The following is a 26,421-nucleotide window of genomic DNA, read 5'->3' as shown; positions in this document are numbered from 1 at the left end:
TAAAAATAATAATAATAATAATAATAATACAATTACTAATAATTAAATGAATAATAAAAAATAAATAAATGATAAAATAAATAAATTAATAATAATAATAATAATAATAATAATAATATGGGTGGATGTTCACTTATGCCAAAACAGAATATTTCCTTGCAATTTTGCTCAGTTCAATTTTAATTCCCATGGTAGGTTCGAAATTTCCCCCGCTTATCCTCCCACTGAAACTTTGCAGATATTTTGTAACCTTTTTCAACCGCAGAAAACAATCGGGGTATTTTTTATTCTTCTTTTTGTTTCAGATACGCCACGGGTCCAATTGGCCCCGGAACATTATTAAGGCTGTTCCCGAGAAACCGTCCGCCGCAACAGGAGAGTTAAGCGTCCGCCATCTGTGAACGAACTCACGCTGCACTCCGAGCCGACGCTCGGCATGGGAAGCCTCGTCCCTGCGGAGCGCTCGTCTTGTTTTCCGTGTTGGTACGAGGACAAGGGCGGGGGCGATGCGCCCCGAAGGGAACGCGTCGGTGGCGGCGCCTCCTGGCGGGCCCCGCCCACTCTGGGCCTCCCAGGCCTCATTGTAATTTCATTAGGTGACAATGAACGCCGCATCGCATCAACACATCAAACCCCCCAGGCCGCCGCTACCCCGAAGAGTTACATTTGAGGAAACACGAAAACCCGCTCTCTCGCTTTTCGCACATTCCCACACTCGCATCCCACCCCTACCGAGCTGCTCTCCCACCGGCGGTTCGCAACTCCTTCTGGGGCTTTCCCTGCCTTCCTCTTTTAGAAGACGCGGATGAGAACGAGGAGACGATCGGATGGGCTTTGATATATGGAAACAGCTTTGATGGTCTCGGCCTTTCTTGCCGCTATAAATAGCCAGGTGCCGCTTTAGGGGGGCATGAGAGGTTGCCAAGAAGAGAGAGGAAGAAACAAACCCTGGAGATAACTCTTACGCGCATAACGTACACACGTAAACAAGCTGACAGGGAAGTCATCAACGAGCACACGAGCAACGAAATGTCCTTGATATGCAGTCGCACTTCACTTTTTGCATGGATTTTTATTTATTTATTTTTTTTAATTGTACATGACGCTGATTATTTCCCACATGGACTGTTACTGCTGAGTCATGCCGCAATAAGCAAGAGCCCGTAGGAAAGAGGGCGTAAAAGACAAAAAAGACCAACAGGTCGACGGAGAATCTCCCAATAGTCACAGGCGGAAATTGCCCAAAAAGTGGTGCGCCGGTTCAAGGAATATTACAGCTCAGTCAGCTTTGCTTTTATTTTCAAGTCATCCATGAAGTTGGTGCATCAGGGGAAAAAAAATAAGCATCAAAACACGGCAACATTTTGATGCGCACCCCCCGCATATATTCTTTATCCTCACCAACAAACCACGAAGAGTACTTCAGCTATCTGAATCCTTGGAATTTTTCGTTTTTTTCGGTCTGTATGGCCATATTATACTGCCCCTAGTGGCCAAGATGAGCACACCAGAAGGAGTGGCACAGTGAATTGAAACTTTATTTATTTTTTATTTATTATTGCACTAATTGACAAATACTTTTCATTTAATTATGTCTTAATTGATGGTTATTTATTTTATTTTTATATTTGTTATTTTTCCTCTTAAAGAGACATTTTTACGCAAACATTTAATTGAATTAACAGCATTTTCACTTGAATGGGCAAAAATGATGAAAATGACATTTGAGTATTTGCGCGTTTTGTTGTAGCTTCAAACGAACATAACGCGACTTGTCCACCGACATAAGCGAGCGTGCTGCTATTGTTCCATGTCGCTTGTTACAAACAGTCCGCGCGGCTTTCCATGACCGTCGACTTCGTTTAAAGCCGAGCAATGAAAGCGCACGGCCACGTTCCATCCAACGACTACCCAACACGCAACACGGCGCCGGCCTCGGGGGCCGGCATCCATCCTCAAACGTCAATGTCGGCCACGGCGAGACGAGAAAGCGATTCAATTTGGGATCTGGCTTCTCTCGCCGCCCTCACGTGCGCACAAATCTAATGTAAACACGCAGGCCGCGCGCCTCCAGCAGCCACGGGGGACGGCGGGCGGTGGGCGAGCGCTCTCGTCGCGAGCCCGAAAAACAAATGGTCGGCGCTTTTCATTTGTGCGCCGCGTGGGCGCACGCGTGCGGCACGCCTAATCGCTTGTCGTCGGCTAACATGACAGAGCTTGGCCTCAAGTTATGACTCGGGCTTGACGACACACTTAGGAGGCTTGACAAGGCGCGTTAGAGAAGCGACAAATGTATCAAGGCGATGGCGGCGGCTCGCCTCAGCGCCGCCGCCGCCGCCATCGATAAGTGACAAATGAGTTGAAGTGGCAGCGTTAAAGGCATTTAGAACATTGATCTGGGCTCACACTCCTAATATTACTTTGAGCTGCTCTGGCATGTGTAAAAATACAGCAAAGCCGCGCTCACAGTTTGGGCTCTATTTACGATTTAATCCCGGGGTGTGCAAATGTTATCAAATCGTCAAAGGATGCAAGGGGCACTTTGACATTCTTGGTCTTTTAATTATTTAGAGAACTGCGTATAAAGACACGTACCTGCATAAAAACGAGGGCTGTCGAAATTAAAGCATTAACTCATGATGATTTTTAAATTTTTTTTAAATGCAGTTAAATATTTTAACTCGTTCAGTACCATTGACGGATAAACACGTCAAAGATCCTTTTTTTTTTTTTTTACTTGGCTGGTAGTGAATGAATTAACTGAGTTAACTCATTGGGATTGACTAATAATTAGCATATTTTGCAAAGCCAAATTCAATTCTTTATCATATCACATCATCTTAGAACAAAAGACCCTGCTCAAGTTAACACTGGGTCTTGCAAAGCAACACTGCTGGAGTGTTATAGCTTTGAATTAAAATATACTTCATATTTGGTCATTTTGACATTAATTCCAAGATATTATATAATATTATATAATACTTGTTACTAACTTCACAAGAAATCGTTGAAAAATGTGATTAATCGCAATTAATTATGGATTTTTTTTCGATTAATTTGTTAAAAAAAACTTTAATTGCTTGGTAGCACAAATAAAAAAGTTACAAAACAACACAAAAAAACATTTTTATCAATTATACTTATTGACCGGGCTTTACACCAGGGGGTCATCGCAAGCCCCCTATCCTGCTCGGCTCGAATGTTTCCCACCTCTAACACGCCTTATTCAAATAATCATCTCATCAGCAAACTCTCCGGAATGATCCTGATTTGAATAAGGTGCATTGGAGGAGGGAAACATCTAAAACAGGCAGAATAGTGGCTCTCGAGGACCGCACTCGTGCACTTCTACTTTACACGATCAGCATTTTGGAGCCAAAAACTAATTCGTGATTTAAAAAAAAAAAAAAACAACAACAAAAAACTGCAGGTCTCCGTAAATGACAACGTGAGCGTCCGGACGTGAGCTGTGGTCGACAGCAGCTTTTTTTCCTTGCGAGTCTTCTCATTTAAGTGCAGTCACGACTGCGTTTCTCCTTGCCCACATGCCAAATGGAAGGCGAATAGACGGCGGCGAGGCCAGCGAAAGGCTACTTAGGCAAAGACTGATCTGCCTAACTCATGAAAATCAACACATTAGGAATGGACGGCGTCAAGCGACCTCTGCGCTGCCCTCACTCCATCTTGACACAATTAATCCCTCGTTAAGGGGCTAATTGTTTGCCGCTGCTCATATTTATTGTTGATCGGAGTGGCGAAGGTGCCCGCTGTGTTTCAACACACACACACACACACACACGCACACACACCCTTGTGATGTTGCGGCGTGTGCGCAGGAGATAGCAGCGTCCCGCGGATCGATATGCAGAGGGAGAGCAGCGGCTACGGGGGGCGCTAATTGAAATGAATTCAGCGGCCGAGAGATGAACGATCGGACGTGTAAAGCGATGGGGGGGGGGGGGGGGGGCGAGCGGGCGCATTCGCCTTTTCTTCCCTGTCTGGGGAGTCTTAAAAAGAGAAATACGGCGAGCAATAGGAATTTTACAAGCGGCCCAATCAATCACGCCGGATGTGGAGGCGCATGAAACAATGCGGATACGCCATGACACTGTTTTTACATCCTGGACGTTCAACTGAATGATAATCAGCATTATTATTATTTTTTTTTTTTAATCAGCCACTTACCTCCATTAGCATGTGCGTACATAAACAACTTTCGGTAAACAGAATAACGTGCGTAACGACAAACTTGAACATGGAAAATAGAGCAAACTAATGAAAAAAAAATGCAACTTACCTCCTAATCCCTGAATTCTTTTTTTTTTTTTTTTAAATTCAATAAGTCTAATTCATTTATTGGTCATGTAAATGATGAGCAAACAGTTTCCTGGCTGGTCCGCCACTAAAGTGGGAGGAGTCTCAGACTAGTTCATCATTATATAAAAAAAAAAAACACTACGCTCGATTGTGGCTTTAGATTTGAGCAGAAAAAAAAAATAAAATTCACTAAAATTATGTTTGAAAAAAAAATACACGTTTTCGCTAATTAAATAAAAATGAAAATGCTTTTAGGAAAATAATGTACTTGAATGGACTTTGTGCCTTCTAGACACGTCAATGGCAGTGAAGACGTTAAAGCAAAAATCTCCATCATTGTTGTCATTTAATATCATACGTGGGCTTTCAGGGTTGATTTTGGGTTGTTACTTTATTACACAATTACACTTGAAAAAACTAAAACTAATAAAAATATTTTTTAAAAAAGCACCTTTAAAATATTTTTTTTTTTTTTTTTAAAAACGGACTAAAAATGAACTTGAACAGCAGTGGGCAAACTACGGTCCGGGGGCCACATGCGGCCCATTAAAAGGTCTAAATCCGGCCCGCCAAACTTGAAAAAAACAAAATGAATAAACCTTGTTAATGTTTTATTTTCAAAGACATGCATTATATTTTGTTGTAATGCTTTTGTTCACTTTCATTTCAAATTTAGTATTTTTTTTCTCTGATGAGGTGAGGTGACCAAAACACTCCATCCATCTGCTCCTGCTCCGGCCCCTCTGTCAAATTTTAGAACCCGCCAATCGAAAAGTTTGCCCACCCCAGAACTAGAATATGAAATCTATTAAAAAATTATAAAACTATTACAACCGTGATCCACCAATATTGGTAAAACTTTTGTTGCTTTAAATCAACACGACCCCCGGTCCATTAAATAGACCTCTGAAGATTTTTTTTTTTTCCCCCCAAGCTCAAAACCCGACCAAGGACACACAACTTCCCCTTAATGATTAGAAAACATTTAAATGGCTCAAATTCCACCAGGCCAACATCAACAAAAATTGACGCTTGATCAAAATATGTCCAAAGGAGTTCACCAACCTGAGCAGGGAAGGCAAAATGTTTTTCCATGTCCACGCCCACCAGTGCCTGACACAAGAAGAAGCAGAAGCTCGGATTAAAAGTAATATTCTCACACCGTTTATGTGATAAATGGTCGAATCGGTCGGTTGGCGCGACATTTGACATTTGTTTTTTAAGTTTTAAATCCGCACTCTCCTCTAATTGCAAGGCCAAATAATCGATCAATCGGCTCTCGTCGAGCTAAACGCGCCGACCGCCTCGTAGCTTCGAGACAAGCAGCTTACCAGCCGAACGAAGCAAATTAGGCGTCGGAAAATGAATGGGCGCGAACCTCCAATGGGAGGGATGATGGATGACAGCTGTCCGCCATTCATGACATTTTTTTTTTTTTTTTTTGACTTTGTAATTAATGCCGGGTGCTAATGTGTTTGTTAATTCTGTCAATAGCAATTCCGGCTCTTTTGGCCCGCTTTTGCCAGGTTTTATGCTAATGTGCTGCTTTGTATGTGTTGGCACCACAAATGCCAAACAAGCGGCGCGAAATGGGCTTCGGCTCCCGAGCGGCGGCCGTGCGCATCCGTCGACGCGGCATCCGAATTCAAGGTAGCGCCATGCTGCTGTGTGCTTAAGGAAATTGGCAAAAATACTTTGGGAACGTTCGGGGGAAGCATCATGTTTACACAGCAAGGCGGGTGAAATGATGTTGATCATATTTGGGAGTTAAACAGGATCGTAAAGGACGCAGGAACATTTGGATTTAATAAGAGGAACGAAGAAGAAGTGAAAAGACGACAAAAAATGAGTTATTGATTTTAGGCAGAGTCATCAAATTGCCACACCCAAAAAAAAATAATATATATAAAATTAGGTTTTTATTTATTTTTTATTAATTTTTTTAATTTTATTTTTATTTATTTATTTATTTTTTGGTCTTCTCCTGACAGACATGGCAACCAAATGTCATGTCGCTGAAAATGCGTTGCGAGAAATAAAGTGAAAGAAAACTCGTGACTCTGAAGTAGGAGATAAATAGTGAAGTCCTTGGGTGAACTTTTTTTTTTTTTTTTAATGAGGTTGCAGACTTTTCAGAGCAGTATCCAGAAACTTTGCCAAGTCAGCGCTCCAAGCCCAGGGACGGATTTAACTTGCCACTGTCCCATCCGGGTTTTCATGTGAAAAATTCCGTCTTTTGTTACTTTGTTCAAGACCAAAAGATGCAAATAATGTTGGGAACCCAGGGACGCTTTTTCAAACGTGTTTGCCTAAAACAATTTCCAACACCGAAACATTTGGGACTTTTTTTTTTTTTTTTTGCATGAGATCCATATTCATGATCATAGATTTATTTATACTTGGGGAAAAAAAAACAAAACTTGACACTCACTTTGGTTTGCAGAATGACGTGCAAACCGAAGCAACCGCATTTTTGGGGATCTGTTTTTAGCTTTACTATGGGAAAAAAAAAAAAAGTACGAGAGTGAGCGAGGGGGGGGGGGGGGTGGAGTCAGCCCAGTGTGGAAGATGAGTTGTTGGAGTTGAGGAAGCACGAGGGAAAAGCCAGCAGTACCTTGCAGACACACTACATTACTTTTTCATCAGCACATACATTCCCGTAAGCCTCGGTCCACGGGGGGGGGGCGGATTGAATCACAAGCGTGGCCTGGGTTGCTTCCCTTTGCACTCTCATATATTGCATACCCAAGTAATGTGGGAGCGCATGCTAAACTCATATAACACACACACACACACCCTAAAGCGGGAAGAGAGAAGTAAACATTGGGGGGGGTTCGGCGGGTGTCGCAGAGAAAACCAACAAGAGCCCCAACTCAGCTTGAGAGGCGTCCTGGTTGGTCGGCTCATATTACGAAATAGAGCAGGCTATTTTGTCCATGTGAGGCAAAGCCGTCGAAAAAAAGTCTGAAGAGTCACATGCGCGGGTGCCATATTGTCGGCCAGCTTGACGGGGCGTCGCTATGACGATTTGAAGGAATGTTGCCCACAGACGGCTCACGATATACAGATCCAATGTTAATTGGAGATTTAAAAAAAAAAAAAAAAGGGCTGCGATTATTAAGACGACGGTACATTTGCGATCGTAAGGCGGGGCTAATGTTGACAAGCACCCTCGCCAGTTTTGAAAAATATTTGTTTTAATTTCATTGATCACCTCTTTAAAGCAGAGCTTCTCACTTATTTGCCATTACCCCCCCCCCACCCCTCACTCTCCACCGCAACTATAAATAATAGCATTTTTAAATACTCGCAGCGCACAACGGGCAAGGAGAGCGCCACTGCCAACTACTGGTGTGGATGTGCAATTACACTTTATTGTCATATGGCGAGAAGAAAATCATGTTCCCGAGGTTCACATGTGTTCCCCCCCCCCCTCAAACTTGATTCCAAATTGATTTTGAAAATTTGAACCGATACCGAGACCTCATTTGAAATATCAAAAGGCGTCTTGTTTTGTTGTTGACTTTGAGCGCAACGAACATTTCTGGGCAGTCATTTGTTTTGCAGCATTCCGGCGAACCAGCCCGAATTTCGAGCGTACATCCGAGGTAGGGAGCTGTCCATTATTGGCAGTCAAGAAAGTGTCGCTCGTGTCAGAGCTGAGGAATTGCGGTGGGGGGAGAGAAGTCAATCCGGGGAGGAAGGATTTTCACTCTCGCTCTCTTCTTCTTTAGTAGGCCATAAAAGCTAACGGGCGCAGAACAGCGCTCACCTCCGAATCGCCCAATTGCCTTTTTTTTTGGGGGGGGGGGGGGGGGGGGGGTCTCCTTCCCTCTGCTCCTCAGACAAATTGGTAGCCAGGATGGAGGTGAGCGTCATAAATAAGGAAAACGCTCGTCATGTCAAATGCACATGCTTGCATGCACACGCAATCTTGCACTCATGCACAGCTCTAGGCAGTACCCCCCCCCCCACCTAACTGTCTTTTGCTAGCGCACACACCACACACGCTTGTGCACTTCAGGTGCGAGAGAGGGGTGCAAAACTTCTAAAAATACAGTCGCTGCCACTGCAGAGGTTAAGCAAGCCAAGAGCTGCAGGCAATCATTCAATTTAAAAAGCACCAGGAAACCTCGAGGGCCGCAGGCCGGAGCGGGACGCATAAAGAAATTTAACAGCTCAATGTTTTACGGCCCAGGAAAATGACTTCTGAGTACAGGAGCAAGGCGGCGGCGGCGGCGGAAACGGCGGCGCCTTGCTCGCCGGCTGGCCAGATGAAAACAAACCCAATTGGAGGAGATACTTTTTGATCGTCTGAAGCGATGAAGATGTTCAACGGTCAAATGGATCCAAAAGTCGTAAAGCGTCGCAATTTAACGTCTTTTGTCTTTCTAAGGAGGAACACGGACGATGCCCGATAATGGTTTGATTTAGAACGCTTGTCACCACTTGGTGGCGCTGTGACAGAAAAACTGAACACGATCTATGGCTGCCCCTCAGAAAGACGTCGTCTTCATGCCAGGACTTTTTTATTTATTTATTTATTTTTTGCTCAAGATCGCAACCCGTGGAGTCAGGTTGGGAGAGTTTTTTTTTTTTTTTTTGTGCAATTATCAAAATTTCAATGACAAGCTCCGCCCATTCGCTTTCATGACCTATCGCCCTAAATAACTCGTATAATTAAGTTAAAATTTGGGAGCCATCAGGTGAATTCCTGAGGAGGAGGGAAACAAAAAAAATATTTTATAATACAGATTATTTGTTTTTTTAGATTTATTTATTTATTTATTTATTTGTCATGATTTTTAAATAATTAATCGTCCGTTAATCGGTCGTCCGTTTTTTTTTTATGCCAAAAATCAGCATTAGCCTAAAAAAAAAAAAATCCTTATCGGTCGAGCCCTGACATATATCATAGCCTCAATTCCTTTTTTCAAAAACGCCCTTTCTTCTTTTCATACATGTAATATTTATACGTTATGTTCCATATTTTCCATGTACACTACCGTGAGCATTATCACTTTACATGCAGTGATGACTCCGGGATTTTTTATTTTTTTTTGTCCGGGGATTGACCAATATAGAAATAATTTCGAAATCTATTTTCGAATATCGAATAAAATGCTGGAGGGGCTTAACTGGGCCTACAAATATTTCCGATGTGCTAGCTAGCCTCCGTTAGCGCCTGTTTACATGACATTATATAACCTCGTTTTGTTGGATTGATTTCAATTAAAAGAATTTACATAAATCCCAATTTTTTTTTTTTGTGTGTGTGTGAATTTTTGTATCTATCAAAAGCCGATTTGTTAAGAACCCAAACGCACTCCGTCGGGTCCAAATAAAAAAATGTTTTAAAGATTTTTTCACGCCTCAAACGACTGAAAGTAATCGGCGCTCTTTTATCCGAGTAGAAACGCATTGAGAAAAGAAATCAACTAAATAAAAGTCCCGAAATCGGAGCGTGTTGGCGAGACCGGACAGCTCGTGACAGACGCTAAAACCACGCAGCCAGGCCGCCGCAAATCGTCGAGGACAGGCTGAGAAAGGCAAAGAGAGAAACGCGAAGGCAATGATCCATACAGGAGAAGACAGGTAGGACGAGCGAGAGACAGACAGGCGGCGAGGTGGGGGCGGGGGGGGGGGGGGGGGGGGGGGGGCAGACAGCTTAGTCGAGCAGAGGACGACACGGTGCGGCTAACCGGCGCGAGCGAGCGACAAGGAGGGTGTCACAAGCGATGAAAGCAAACGCGCAAGACGGACTGTATTTTTAAAGCCACGAGACGACAGAAAGAAAGAGAGCGAGGGCGAGGGCGAGCATTTTTAGACATTGTCGAAATCCAAATAAATAAATACGCTGGCTCCTAGTTTTTTTTTAATATACTTGGGAAGGCGGCCTAACTTCAGTGGTCTGTGAGTTTTATGAGAAGTTTTATGAACGGATGAATGATTTGTGAATTACGGGCAATAAATTGCTTCATCGCACCCTCACAAACATGTCAAGTTGAACAGCAAATATGACGTCGAGTGAACGATTGCAGCTGGATTGGGAGAATATTTTCAAGTCAGTTTTATATCTGGATCATGACAGCTAGCAATTGAGCAATGTTTGGATGCTACGTTCACACTCAATCTGTTTGAGCGTTCCGCTTGGCTAAATTGGCTAACGTTTCACCGCCGAGGTGCTCACAACTCAGCCGCGCACAGGGGGAGGGGCTTAGCCTGTTGACGGCAACATAAAAAAAAAAAAAAACGCATTAGAGTGGCTGACACGATGCTAAAGCTACTGGAAACAATACAGCCGTCTTGGTAAAGTTCAACAGCTGTTAAAAAAAGTAAAATAAGTAAAACATAATAGGTACGCCAAGGTCCTTTCGAATTTGTCTCCAAGCCTAGTTGGGTTTTTTTTGTTTTTGTTTTTTTCCCACCCAAATTTTTTATTTATGTATTTTATTTTTGGGGATTTTTGGTGCTTCGGTCGCCGTCCCATCGCTCCAAACGTATCATTTGCTCCCGATGGCGTGCACTCGATTCACTTCAATTCAATCGCGCTCGCAACAGATCTGGTGTGAATCTAGATTACTTCTAAATCACTTTCCGGTATCATGACACCTGCTGTTGACGCCGAGGCTTAAACGCAAAGCTGAATAGATTCCGAAATGTCTCCGGCAAAACAATACGGACAAAAGTAAAAGGAAGTGAAAATTCCCACAAAGCACGAGCTCAGCCAACTACTTTCGGAATAATTCTCAAGTTTTTCTCAGCTTCACCCAAACATTTCCGTTCCCTTTTTGGTCCCATTTTACTCCCACATTGCCTCTTTTCCCAATTGTCAGTCCTCTCGCCTGGCATCGTCCTCCGCCCTGGCAGAGGGCCCGAGAGTATGCCCCCCCCCCCCCCCCTCCCTCGGCCGCCGCGTGCCCGCATTGTGCGGCGGGCAAATGTGCTCCATTGTGTCCGTGCCCCTCGATGTGGAAGTGGCTCTGAATGCGGGCTCGTTAACCAATCAATAGAGCAGACGTGTCTAAAACCTCGTCCTTGAAATCCCTCTTTGCTTTTGTCCCATGCATGACAAATGAGTTTGAAGAAGAAAAACACCCGCCGTACCCAGCGCCTCGCCCCAAACCTCCCTGTAATCACGCTAAAAAGCAATTTAACAAACTTGATGAGAGCATTAACAAAACACACCAAAAACTGTGCCTTGTAAAAAGGATGTGGAGCTGTGGCGGGGCCGTCAACGCCTTCTCTGCCGGCCTGACATAATCAAGACAAAATGATCATATTTCTTATTATATCCTAGTGTATTTTTAGGTGAGACTTTTTATCCAATCAGAATTGAACAAGTTCTTGTTGCCGGGCAGATTTCACAATACCAGTCGCACGCACTATTCGTCCGAGGAATTCAGATACCATGGTGCATTAATGAGCTTTCCGAGTCGATAGACAGTCATGACAGCCAATCAGATCACGAGTTGGTTGATCCTCAGAGCAATGCGGAATCGACGCACCCGGAAGTCGTAACTGGCGACCATTCAAAAATCTGAAATATATTCTTGCTTTTTTTTTTTTGAAACCACGATGGCCGAAGGAGGGAAAAGTGTGGATTTGATTGCAGATACGCTTGCGAGGTTATTTTCAAGACGGACCTTTCGAGAGAAGCGAGGTCGTCCAACACTCGCTCAATACTGCATACGTATTTTTTCTGTATATTTCTCCAGCCGTGTGTCATAAATGACGACTTCGCTGAAGGTGTGAAATGCACAGACATGGCGCATACGCCTGCTTGTCAAAACAGGAGCGTTTTGCTTGCCCAGGAATCGGCAAATGAGTCATCCCTTAAACGTAGCCCAATAGAGTTGTCCGGCGTCCTCGCCGGGAAAAACCATCCCCGCTCGAATGTTAACCGCATGAGTGCAAAGCGTGTTTTTTGTCGTACTTGAAGCCAACAAACCGCTGACATCTTTGAGACGCTGGCCGGCAGCCACGCTTGGCAGAATTCCGCCGGCCGGGCTCAAACGTCCATACTTGAAGCATTAAGTCGGACACGCCAAGGGCACTTTGTCAACTTGCTGCTAGGACTCCTGTCAAATATGAAAAATACACTCCACGGAGCACCGTTGTGTGGCAGGGAACAAAATGATGGACCTTCGCTGCTTTTGATCGACTCAGAAGGCTCAGCGCTCGTTTATCCAGAAGGCTAAAAATAGCCCTTCCGGTCGGACGTGTTGGGTTCGGGTTAGGTCGGAGATGCTGAATGCGGCCAGGATCCGAGCGACGCCGGTTGACTTCAGTCGCCGACGGCGTAAAGTAGCGCCGGTCCCTGCATGCTGATGCACTCGCCGGCTCACTGATTGCCGCCGCCATGGGCGGGCGACAGCTCCCCTCACTGACGCTCCCGCGACTTCACTCCCAATAAAGTCGCTTAAATGTTTTTCGCCTGTCATTGCTGATGGAGTAGCGCATGATGAAGGAGATTAGGGTGAATCAGCGAGCGCGCCGGGATGGCGCCGTCGTGAATTAAAAGCCATGTCCGATGACTGCCTGCTGCCAAATCAATCCAATCAGCAAGGGGTGATGACTTTGCACGTGCCCGGCAATCAACTCGTCTCCTGTGATGTGAGAGGTCGTTCTCAGGGTGAGCGTCATGGTTGAGATGACATTTTGGGTTGACCCATAAAAACATGAGGAGCCATCACCGGAAAAGAGAATGGAGGGCAACCATTTTATTCGTACGGATCACGAGTCAAAGATGATCCACTAATCATAGACGGATGTAACGGAGAGAAGCCTGTCACTTTTTAAAATAATCTGTTTTTCAAGCCTTAAATTATAAATAAAGCAGAAATACTGCAGGTTTTTTTTTTCTTTCATTCGGTCCCCACTTTGGCCTATTGGTTGGAGACATCTGCTGTAGATGATCAGACAAGTCCTCAGACCCAACCGTGTTGTGATGCAAGCGTTTAACTTTCTGGGTTCAAGCGTGTAAAAAAAAAAGCCTTCACACAGAGTCACGGATTCACTTCAAAAGAAAGGTTGCAACATGAGGGGAAAAACAAGTTTTCATTTCCAAATGTGTAAAAAAGCTCCGGAGAAACCTTTGGTCCTGAAAACTTGCGAGGAGGCAACTAGGTTGGATGGCCGCCGCTCACCTAAGGCCATTAAACCGCGAAAACCAACGCACATTTGAATAATTGCCAACCGGGACGAGAACAGCTGTGCCGACAACAATGAGACAAATTACAAGAAAATAAACCCCAGGAAGTGAAAGAGACTCTCCTCACAGGCTTGCCGTGTTTATGCAACAAAACGGATTCTATTTTTGGAGTTGTGTACGAGGAGAAGTCAGCATGTTTTCCTCGGGGGAGGAGGCCGTTATTTCTGTCCAGGTGTGTCGTTAATGAGTGGCCACTTTGTTCTTCTTCATTTCACTTTTGAGTTTGTTCAAGCAGCACGAAGGGAACAAACAAATCCAAATGATTTTGAAGCCCTCAATTTGGTTCTAGAATGACGTCGTGTTGCTTTTGGGAAAAATGTTCAAACGAGGATTTTAAATCAGGTTTGGGTTTCAAATTAGGGCTTCCAACAAGACAACAAGGTTTCCAAGTATGAGTAAGGTATCAAATGAGGATTTCAAACTTATTTGAGTTATGGTGTCAAAGTTGGGCGATGCAACCAGCAGAATGTTTGATCTCAGGTTTGAAAGTAGGGTTTCAAATCACAGTTATGGTTTCAAACTAGGGTTAAGGTTTCAGAATTTGGGTTTTAACTCATTCAATCCATAAGTAGTCCTCGCCTCCCAAAGACGTATTTATACGTCTTGGCCTTTTTTCTTTTTTTTTTAAAGTCACAGCTCCGTGTATTTATAATATTAGAACAGAATACTCTGTTGGCCTTGCAAAATCCGTCAAAATCCAGAAAAACGCTGGAATTGAGGGGTTTCCTCTCGTGAAAATTTCTGGGATTAAATGAGTTCAAGTGGGGAGTTGGGTTTCAGAGTAGAGTTTCAAAGTAGGGTTTTATTTAAAATTAGGGTTTCAAACCAGGGTCAGCTTTGGAGAGTAGGGTTTGAAATTAGGGTTGTATTCTCGGACTTTGGTTTCAAAGCGGGTTTAGGGTTTCAAATTAGGGCTTCGAACTACGGTTAGGGTTTAAAATTGCAGTTTTGAAATAGGGTTTTGGTCTCAGAGTAGGGTTTTAAACTAGAGTTATGGTTTCACAATTAGGGTTTTCAAGAGGGATTTTAGTTTCAGAGAAGAGTTTCAAAGCAGGGGTAGGGTTTCAAACAAGGGTTTAAATTTCAAATTAGGGTTTTAAAGTAGGGTCAGCGTTTGAGAGTGGGGTTTGAAACTAGTGTTAGGGTTTGAAATTAGGGATCTATTCTAAGACTTTGGTTTCAAAGTAGTGTTTCAAATTAGGGCTTCCAACTACGGTTCGGGTTTCAAATTGCAGTTTTGAAATTGGGTTTTGGTTTCTGAGTAGGGTTCCGAACAAAAGTTAGGGTTTCAACCTCAGGTTATGGTTCCAAATGAAGTAATTAGTCTAAGGCTTTGCGTTCAAAGTAGAAATTAATGAACACCATTCAGTTCAATATCACAAAATTAAAAAAAAAAAAAAAAAAAAAAGCTAAATTAAATAACGGTTAAAAAAAAAAGTGATAGCTATATCCTAACAATTCACTACTAAATTATCTTCTGTCTTTGCACGCGTTGAGCGTTTATTAAATGGATTACAAACAAATGACTAAAATCACCTCACTGTGTTTTTAAAGCAATACAAATTGGATTTAGTGGATTTAATTAAAAAACAACGGAGACAACACCAAACCAAAAAAAAAAAAAGGCAACTAATGAGAAAATACATCAAAATAATGCAATCCTACGGATTATATATTTTTTTGTTTGTTTTTTTTCACCACATTGCGTGGATTCAACAGTCGGCAAATTTACAGTAGCTCCTTTTCCCGAAATCACTTTACGAGCACGGAATCGATGTTGCAGTTTTGGGCCATTTTACGGCCTTGCATCATTTCGAGCGGGAGACTGACGGCAGCAAATGAAATTTAGGCCGACGCCCTTGGGGGGGGCGGGCAAATTGTAAACAACAGCACATAGTGTAGCGTAGATCAAATTCCTGCTGGTAATTTTCCGTCCCTCGCCGCTATTCTGCATACGATTATTGATTCCATTAAATGAGAGCCTCCAATAGCGCCGTGGTATTTGCATTTATATTCTGCGGCGCTGGTGGGGGGGGGGGGGGGTGGAGCCGCAACAGGAAGGAAGGAGGGAGAAGAGAGTGGTGTGGCTTTTGGTTGCGTTCACGTCCGTGATCGGGCGCAAATTAAGAGGCATCGGTGATGCTTGTGTGTGAATCAAGAAGATTTGGAGAGTCAAATAGGGAGTCAGACAAACGGATTCGGCGTCCAGTGTTGCCGCAGGCATCTTGGAAAAGCTACATTGTGGCTTATGACTTTTTTTTTTTTTTGCTTACGTTGATGTTTAAGAATAAAGATTTTATTTGCAATAAAATAAAAAAAAATATATATATTTTTTTTTATGCTAATAAATATCTATATATATTTTTTCATAAAAAATATTTATTTTTTTTTATTTATTTTTTTTTAAGTTCTCTTATCATGCTTTTTTATTTTAAGTGGTGGAGGCAATGTAAACCAAAGCGAGTCAAGCTATGGCGAAGTTAATCGCCAATAATGAGGATACTGTAGGTCAGGGGTCTTCCATCCTGTTCCTCGAGGTCCACCGTCCTGTCCGTTTTCCGTCTCTCAACACACCTGATTCAAATGATCAGATAATCAGCAACGTCCCCAGAAGCAAAATATAACGATCCTGATCGTTTGAATCAGGTGTGTTGCAGCAGGGGGAGACGGAAAACAGGCAGGACAACCGGGAACTCAAGGAACAGGATTAAAGAGCCCTACTTTTGGTATTTCAGAAAATAGACTGACTCTATTTGTTGGAATTCAAACACCGACGGTTCGTGGAAGTGGAGCTATGGCGAATGATATTTTTAATCATTTGAATTTATTTTGGTCATTAAAAATGTCTTCACATGGAAACTGCTAGTAGCTCGAAAATGTTTGGCGTCCTGTCTTCATTTCAAGGTGTGTGTGTGCCATGTGTGTGTCCCCATTGTGCAATGTTAAAATGGCAATGCAAAGTGAATAATTTTGTGAATGATTTATTATTAAAAAAATTAATTAATTAAAAAAATAATAATAATATATATATATATATATATATATATATATAGCGCGTATTAAAAGAAAACTCATGCATTTAAATGAGCTCCTTAGTCCGCAACGTGAGCAAACAATACACGTGTTTGTTTGCTTAACATATGAATGGACACTTTATTTGTGGAAGTACACCAATCACTTGAGCTCCATTAAATTCCATTTAGCCCCCGATGAAGCCTCCAGCCGCACAAAGACGGCGAGCGATATTGTCAGAGGGGCGAAACAATGCAGCCTAATGGAGAGCTGCTTTAACCCCTTCGCTGCCACGGCTTGAGGAAAATGCCGCACTTCCTTTTTGTTTCTCATCAATGTTTCGCCATCGGAGCCCCTCAAGTCGTTGATCAACTGTCAAAAAATTTCTGATGGCTCGCGTTTCAAAGGCTCCAGCACCACGGACAGCTCCTGCATGAATCTACGTTGCTATGGAGCTAACCCAACTAATTAAGGTTCGGAATTTGGTGAGATGAGAGCAAAGAACCCAGTAGGATCCTGACATCGGCAGACTGGGGTCAATTATGGCATTCCCAAAAGCGACCCCCCCCCACCCACCCTCCGATATGTCACATGATCATTGTTTGCACCTCGGCCAATCACACATTGACCCGATGCGCCGCATAAAGCCGCCAAAAAGTGTTTGCGGCAAATGACGGGCGCTGATTAATGCGCCGATTATCTGCTCCATAAATAGACGCCGCCGCTCTCTGTTTTGTATTTTATGTCGCCGCCTTTTACAACCGCAATAACCGTCACCAGGGCTGTATTTCACGGCCGCTCGTGCTGCCAAAGCCGTCCGTGCAAATTGCCGTCGCTCTTCCCTTTGGGCCAAGCTTCGTTTTTTTGATGACGGCTGAGAGCGCGGCCTTAAATACCCTTCAGGGGAAGTCGTGTGAAAACGGCAAAGAAAAGTCATCACGGATATGCCCCAACTAATATGACAGGTCAGCGACGCTCAGGCCAAACGTGAGCCTCCGAAAATCGCCCCCCCCCCCCCCCACCCCCGCCCGTCGCTCGGAAACGTTGGCGGCGTTTCCAGATCCAAATCTTCCTGTCGCCTCGGGGCGCTCACCCTCGCCTGAACCGCCTCCCGCCACCCGCTTTAGCGTGTGAAGAAACAAAACAGACCAAACACAACAATAAACAGCAGCGTTTTTCTTCTCCTCATCACATTTGTGCCACACTCTCTTGCTGTGTAACTTTATATTACATTTAAAAATAAAAGCTTCAAATTCACCGGGCTCAAAATGAGGAGAAGAGAGAGAATCGGACAGAAAATGTTTTTAATCCTTGACAAAAAAAATAAATAAAATATTAAGACACACAAATAGAGTCTATTCTTCTTTGTTTGCAGCTGCATGACTTGTGAGGTAATATACTGCCCCCTGGTGTCCAAAGCAGGAAGACCACAAGGAGCAGCGCAAGGAATTAAATTGCGGTATTAAAACATTCTGCACAAAACTGTGTCATTCTTTGTTCCATTTATTTCTATTTGATGACTCTTCATTTATTATTTATTTGATTATTTTTTTTTTAGATATATCACAAACAATGTTGCCAAAACAGTTTGTCATCATTTCATATTTATCTTACAACATTTGCTTTTTTTTTTTTTTTTTTTGCATTAGCTTGCAGTTGGTGTGATAAAAAAATGCACCAAAAGTACAAATCTGCCTCCACGCCCCTTAACTTCCGCTAACGACCCAGGCTACACCTTATTCCCTCTGACGTACAAAGTTTGCATCTCACCATATTACCTTGAAATCAATTACTACTTTCCCTTTTTAACAGGGCTTTGGCGCCATCTGAGTGTTTTTTTTTTTCTTTATTAACCATTTTCGTATGTGCTTCAGTGGAAACTTAACAGCCTTTGAGCAGCATTTTTTTTTTTTTTATCAGGAGGCAACCAATGGCGGGCCACCTGCACAATAGCGCTACTTCAAATAATATAACATGCCATAAATTAGCCATACGAGCGGAACAAAGGCCATTACGGATAATCCCTCACTCACCTCCTTGACACTTAGTGCAGGATGCAAGCAAGGACTACCCGCTACTCTAGCCCAGAAAAGGCAGAAAAGGCGAGCAGGCAGGCGTCGAGATTGGCTCTGGCGGAAAGCAGGTCACACATACATCAGAGAGCAACAGAGCGCGTTGCCTGTTACAGCTTAATATCCACATGAGGCAAAACGCGGCCACGGCGGCGAGGGAGCGGGAGGAAAGCCTGACAGAGGAGCGCACGCGGCGGCCGTGAGAGAGAACGAGAGAGAGAGGAGGGGGGAATTAGATGGAAAATTGAGAGGGAGGAGAGAAGAAAGGAAATGAAATGATGGGGTTTGGGTGCAGGAGTTCATGAAAGAGTTGAGAACATCGGGCGAGGGAGTTGAAGCCAGGGCAAAAAAACTAAACAAAAAACAAAGACGTTTTGGACACAGGATCATGACGTCTACTTTCATTAGAAAACAGCAGTTGAGCGCACTAACAAAGGAGAGCATACAACGTAATCACGTTTACAAGAAGCTACTCGGAGCGGTTATCATTGCTAAACTTGAAAACAACAGTTTTTTTTTGGAATACGCAAGAGTAAAACTTAAATGTGTCTGATAGGCCACCGACAAGAAGCACACACAGACGAGTTGATAATAAGTCAGTGTGAGCACTTTAATTCTTACTATTAAGTTGGAAAACTGTTTGACATTTGGGACCGAGGAGGAGTGCATACAAACCCCATTAAGGCACTTAAGTACTTTAGAGAACCTTGCTCCTTTTTCCCGGAGGACCAAATTGTCAGCTTCCAAGAAACATAAATAATAAAAATAAATAAATGAATAAATAAATAAATAAATAAATAAATCATTATTATTAATAATAATCATAAATATATTTATATGGCTGCAAAAATATTGGACAAGGAGCACATACAGCCCAGCTGAGTAAATTAAAAGTGAGCAGTTCAATTTCAAAATGGTGGATGAGAATTGAGACCAGCAAAGGAGTGCATACAGACACATTAAGTTAACAATAAGCTGACTTGTGCCGTCGTCGTTTATACGTTGAAAAAGTAACTGACATTTGGAGCTCATGGAGTGCATGCAGACCAAGTTAATAAGAAGTTAGAGGAAAAAAAAGTCATCTATCGTTGTTGAAATGGAAAAAAAAAAAGAGCGTTTGGCAATTGAGACCGAGGAGGAGCGCAAACAAACCCATTAAAGCACTTAAGAAGCCTTTCGGAGAACCTCGCACGAAATTGTCAGTCTCCCCAAAATATGAGCGCATACAAATCGTCTGAGTTCATTAGGAGTTACGATGAGCGATGGCTGACAATTGAGAACGACGAAGTGCAGACAAAGGAGTCCATACAGACCTATTAAGTGAATCATTTGCTAACTTGAGGATTTATTGTTGAAAAACCGAGACTGCAGCCATATAGGATTTTAATTTTTTTTTTGCCTCCACCGCTACTTGAGCACACTTAAGTGGATGTCATTAAAAATCACTCAGGTTCAATAATCGACGGCGTCAAGCCCAAACTTGGGCCGGACAAGCCCAGAGGTAAAAAAAAAAAAAAAATGGCACAAGAGCGGCCTAATCAGCGCAAGGACCAAATGGGACGCCGATTGTTGTTGCTTCTAAAAATATCCCCGACTTTTCCATCTTCATCGAGTCAATCAAGGCTTGAAATCAAACACGGTTAAGATGCCAAAGCCAATTTTGCCAAGAGGATCAGCACGGAGTCTCCACGTGCTCTTCAAAAGCCTTCCAAGTACTCTGCTGATTGCATTTTGATTCCGTTTTTTTGTTTTTTGGACCGCGTCTGCATTTTCAAGAAAGCTGCTCATATGCTGACGCTAATAACGCCGGGATTGGTGTTTTTATTGTTTTTTGTTTTTTTGGGGGGGTTGTTGTTGTTGTTATCATAGGAACGCGACGGGCTAAGCTGCGGGGGGTTAGTTGAATCGCGGCTGGACATGAGGGCTTAGCTGCTCGCTTGAATTCATCAAGGTTTGATTACTTCTATGAAGATTTGTTCCTAAGCCTGATAACCCGATGCTCCCCAATTAAGGCTTTTCCGCAATCCTGCCGACGCCGACACGATCACAGAACGCCGAGCCGGCTTCTGCTCTTCAAACGTTCTTAAAAAGTTACAACCTGGAGTCTCACTAAGAAAATCCTATTCATTCAAGAATTAAAGGTGGATTTTTTTTTTTTTTTTTTTTGGGGGGAGAATAGATTTTTTTTTTCTGGGGGTGGGGGCGACTTTCTCCCCTTTTAAAAGTTGGACGAGTAAAAATGCGAAATACTTATTGGAAAATTCTAACTAATTCCGACAAAAGACTACATTTAGAACTTTTTTTTCTCGAAAAAATATAAATTTGTTAGAATTGGCCACTTTTTTTCCACGAATATGACAAAATGTTTGCTTGAATGAAACTTTTTTTCAGAACAATTTGTACATATCTCGTGTGCGACATTTTATCCGAATAATTATTTAAAAACTGTTTTATTTGTTCAAACTGTGCAGAATGTTACCGTGTCCTACAATAATATATTTTTATTTACCTTTAAGGACTAAAAGCCGAGAACCTCTGCATAGCGTTTTGGTGTCCACATTTTATGCGATGGCATTAAAATGAGGCCGTCCTTTGACAAGCCGCTCTTTGATACATGGTGGCGGACCGACCCGGACGCCTCGACTGTGCAAACGTTTCTGTTTGACAATTATCCAGACTGTGTTCGACAGGGGGAAATTCATGAAAGATTGATTCATCGTGTCTGGAAGAGGATTAAGTCCGTGTGCTCTGCTCATTACAATACCATCTTGGAAATATGAGATTGGACAATTCGGAGAGAAATAGCTCCGCACGTATTCATTTTAACGAGCGATATCAAGTATCGGGCTGATAACGACCTAATTTGAAGGTATCGAGCGAGTAATCGCGGAGACTGCAAATACCATGCGGCTAATACACAGGTGCGGCTTTTCGGTGGATTTTTCTTTCACCACTAGGGGCGCTCTATAGTTCAGAAAATACGCCAAATAAATCTCTTTTTTTTTCCTCTTTGGTCGGTTCTGTTTTAATGAGCAAAGTTGTTGCCGTGTTAAAAGGCACAGTTTTAACAATCTGTTTATGTACCTTTATGCGCATTCACAGAACAAAATCGTTTTGTACATGCAGTAAACAACATTTTTTTTCTGTCATAGAAAACTGCGGCTTATAGCCCGGCACGTCCTGTATAAGTTTTTTATTTTATTTATTTATTTATTTTTTTGCTTCGGCTTTTATGCGGGTGCGTCTTATAGGTAAATATGTTATGTGTAATATAAATTAGCAGGAAATTAGCACAAAAATTGAAAGACAAACAATAGATACCAAAAAAACAGCAGGACAGATAAGAAAGAAAGAAAAGGAAAGAAAGAACGCATTAGCATTCTTGTAGCATTAGCTAGCTACTGATGCTAGCATCTTAGCTTGGATTTGGGTTGTGGGAGGCGGCTTGCCGATTTCTCAAAGAGCGTCACTTCACTTTTCTCAAACGGCCTCATATAGTTGAAAATATATGAGCGATATTGGCCTCGACTAAGGGACATCATAAATGTGACCACATAATGAACATCCGCCGGGAGGGGGACTGCGATCGGGGCCATAAACCCTGTGCCGAGTCGGTCGCCGCTATGAAGGACATCAAAAATGGGACTCGGGGTGTCAAAGGGGCTTCTGGGTAATTCTTGGCGGTTACTGCTTACAAGTCACATTTTTTGTTTTGTTTTGTTTTTTTAAGTTGAGATGTTTGCGGTCATCTTTGTGATTTACAAGCAAGTCCGCAGCCTTCAATTCGACGGCCTCTTTGGCTAATGCTCCATGTTCAGCATTCGTCTGCGCCATTAACGGGGGGGGGGATCATAATCTCCCCAACTCGTAAAAAGTCCGTTATGGCCACCGCGACTTGGATTTTACGACTGCGATCGCACGCACTTACTCGCAAGGAAAGGCAGAGTCCAATTTGAAACGTAGACAACCGGTGGACCACCAGGATGGGCGAGCGGGTCCCCCCGCCGCGGCCCGTACACTTGCAGCGTGTTTAATTACAGATGATTTATCACCGCTCCGTGGCTTGCTAACTGGGCCCCTTCCCATTTTCGGGCTCCCACTGTGTGCTGCTGGGATCCTTCACATCATTATGAGGGAGCTCATTTGTATTAAAATGAGTATTAGCGCCTAATTCCTGACATACATTCTGCGGGCCCGGCGCTTCATCGCCCCGGTGTGTCAGCGGCGTCGACATACATCAAGTGTTTGTTTTTTTTGTTGTTTTTTTTACGGGCGGGAGATTTAAAGGCGCGTTTGATCCCCGCTGCGATCTCCCATAAAGATGAAAGAACAACACGGGGCGGCATGCGTACATCATGTCAGCGAGCGTGCAAACACGATACGTTAACACGCTAACGTTTATGCTCTTTTTACGTCGTTCACCTCGGATCATCAGCAATATTGCTTCAAGGGCACCCTGATTTTTATCCTTAAAGCGGTAGTAAGGATGATTTTTTTTTTTTAAATTTTTATTTTAACTACGTCATTAAGTTGCATTAATCATTTTGATGACAAAGCAAAATTCGACAACAAATCTATGAATAAATAAAAAATTGAGATAAAATTAAAATTGTTCGAATCCTGAAAATCTCTCCCTCTCTCTCTCCCCCCCCCCCCGTCCCTCCCTCCCTCCGCACGTAATCGAGGAGGACCCCAGACAAACCGCGTGAATAGCTTCCTGCCCGCTCACGAAGGGCAAATATTAATAGAGGGTATTAAATACAGTCAGCACATGAAAAATAATAACATATCGATCGCTTTCAGGGGAGCTTAATGGCCTGATTTCTGATATTGATCTCCAAAAAAAAAAAAGCCCTCCGAGTGAGGATCATATTTAATGTTTTTATGATTATGGCTTTCAATTCAATATTTTATTTTAATTTATTGTATTTTTCAAGATTTGCATATGATTTGTGATTAAATACGCAGTGGATATAAAGTGCGAGCGAGCGATGATAGAGATCGTCATTGAGTTGTCAGATAAGTGCACATAAATCTGTGTTGCATTCAAGTCCCCATGGGGGGGGGGGGGGGGGGGGCAGGGGGTGTGTGTGTACGTTGCAGTGGGTGCGCGTGTTAGGGGGGGAGGGCTTGTGTGCAAAAGCCATTCTCCAGCTAAACACATGTGATCTCTAACACCGCCTCTTCAAAGTGATCTTATTCCTCGCTCAAAGAGACAGAAAAATCTATATCTCAATTTGGTACACTTCAACAGCACTCCAAAAAAGTGCCCGCAGAGAAAAAGCGAATTAAAGTGCGACAAGCTGATTCAACACCCTGAAAGATGAATCTAAGTAGTTGTTTGTGAAATATGTATTTGCCGCCTGCAATATCGGGCATCTCGCGGGGAGAACGTGAAGGGAATTTGGAAAAACGGGCACGTTGAGAATGCATCCACCGCAAGAAAGCGGACGGCTGGCTTGACATGGAATATGTCGCACTCTTATTTCTATTTGATAACAAGCACCAAAAGAAAAAAAGGAACCCCAATGCTGGTATGGGTCAAAATGACCCATTTATATAACGGGTATTTTTTCCGTAATTAATTACCACTGAATTGGAGGAAAGAATCCAATATAAAGAATTTAGGGTTTGTTTCAGGGACGGTCCTTCTCTGCTGGAATGACATAATCAATAAATTATGATTATATTTATGATATGTTCACATTCAGGTCATATTATATCCCCGTGTTAAATTTTTAGCTGAGAGTTTTTATCCAATCAGAATTCAGCTAGCTTGTGTTGCCAGGCAGATTTCATAGTACCAGTGGCACGTACTCTCCGTCCGAGGCCTTCAGAATCAACCGTACGGGCGTCTGTGCTGTGTGATTGATTGGCCTCTTCAAGTTGATAGACAGTTGCGATAACCAATCAGATGACGAGTTGGTGACAGTGAGCCTTCTCGCGGGCCTCACGTTGACGGTGCGAACGCGTCCTGCGATTTGAAAATCACTTGTGTGAGGGGCAGAGCTAGGTTTGTTCGAAAATCCAAAATATATTCTTGCTTTTTGAAACCACAATTGCCGAAGGTGGGAAAAGTATGGATTTGATTGCAGATATACCTGCGAGGCCATTTTCAAGACGGACCTTAAATCTCTTGTGAGCCGAGGTGCTGTAGGAGTGCGTGTCTGCATGTTATTTCTCCACCCGTGGTGTCATAAATGATGGTGTGATGAGTGGGATTTGTTATTTTTATTACAGTCTGACGAAGTAGGACTTCACTGAAGGGAAATGCACAACCAGCCACTGATTAAAAATGAACCGGGTCAAATTGACCCAGTCACATTTGACTGTGCTTTATATTCCGTAACGTGCACCAAAGTGCAAAAAAAGGATACATTTTAGGTTAGGGGTCCAAATAACCCAATTAAAAAAAAAAAAAAAAAGTTGTCATTACTTTGTTTCGTTGTGGATGACTAAACACGCCCCCGGGTCAAACTGACCCGGGAGCGTTCCGATTTTCCCTGAGAAGCAAAATGAGCAGGAGCGTTAAAGGCGCGCCGACAGCCGCGTCAGCTGGATCAGTGGACCCCCGCCGTGAAATTGTCACAATGCGCGTCCGGCTCTCTCCCTTAACGACTCGTCCCGACTTTTACCAACGGAGACCCCCCCACCTCCCTCCCAGCGTTGGAACGTGACACTGGAGGAATTGTGTGCGCGGGGGGCCCCCTGGATTATATTGGCACACTGGAACAGGTGGCCTTTTATTGGCTGCGTGATATTGACGATCGTGCAGCCTTTGAAACCGGATGCAGGGCGACGAAAAGACACAAAGTGAGGGTGGTTGTCTTGGGGGGGGGGGTTTTGGAGACCTTGTGCCTTGAGTCAATTGTAACGTGAGAACGCAGCGTGGGATGTTACGACCACTGCTAAGACGACAGAAAAAAAAAAAAATGCACATTGTCCGGCTGTCAGTCTGGCGTTAAGCCACAAAATAACACAAGCGAGTCAAACAACGAATATAAGTCAGTCATCAAAAAAACATACAACGCCCAAAAAGAGTGAAAATAACAGGATGAACAATTTGAAGCAGTATTGTGACTCATATTGGTTTTTTTTGGGGGGGGGGGCTTTTAAGTTTTCCAAATATCCTCTGGCGAAAGTTGAGGATGACTGCCTCATGTGGATCTTTTTTTTTTTTTTTTTTTGGTAATTTACTTGGGGCTAAATTGGCAAACTTATTAAATATTGAAGCATTAAATGCTACTTTTACATTTTATTTCAATACGTTTATGAGTGTGTGTGTTTTTAGGAAGTTTGCAATTAATTTACCTTTAAGTTGTTATTAAAGGAACGGTTTATTGCATTCCCAACCACCCACGAAACACAAAAAGTGCAACGTTAGCGTCCGAATATTTATTTCTTTTTTTTTTTTAAATAGAACTTATTGAGTGCCTGCCAATTTAAAGCATTCTGACTGATCTTTCAAGGCTCATGACATAGAAACTTGCATATGAAAGATTAGAAACATGGGTTGCTTTCACCCAAATAACCTAATTGGGACCAAAAAAAAATGCAGAGAACAAGCTTTTTGTATAAATTATTTTATTTAATTTCTTTTATTTATTAAATATATTTTATGCTGTTATGCTAATTAATTATGCTTTTATGCTTTTGTATCACCGCAAACACCTGAAGAGTCTAACTAGAAGACTACAAATGTCATTTTGATGGCAAAATAAGGATTTTACAAATAATCATGTAACAATTTTAGATTTGACAAATTTCACAGACAAACGTGTTTGACGACGATTGCCGTCGCTGGAG

At 42.9% G+C, this 26,421-nt stretch overlaps 1 protein-coding gene across 1 annotated transcript in view; it reads right to left on the bottom strand.

Moving 5' to 3' along the window:
* Positions 1 to 26,421, bottom strand: part of ppargc1a (peroxisome proliferator-activated receptor gamma, coactivator 1 alpha) — a 185,623-nt gene that overhangs the window by 98,589 nt on the left and 60,613 nt on the right. Inside the window, exon 2 of the mRNA XM_088293664.1 lies at positions 5,383 to 5,430. The gene's annotated coding sequence lies outside the window, so the exon portion shown is untranslated. The remainder of the gene's footprint in view (positions 1 to 5,382; positions 5,431 to 26,421) is intronic.

This window comes from Idiotropiscis lumnitzeri, chromosome 4 (genome assembly GCF_059441095.1).
Source record: "Idiotropiscis lumnitzeri isolate Australia: NSW breed Sydney's pygmy pipehorse chromosome 4, RoL_Ilum_1.0, whole genome shotgun sequence".
NCBI lineage: Eukaryota > Metazoa > Chordata > Actinopteri > Syngnathiformes > Syngnathidae > Idiotropiscis > Idiotropiscis lumnitzeri.
This window is presented reverse-complemented; position numbering and strand designations above follow the sequence as displayed.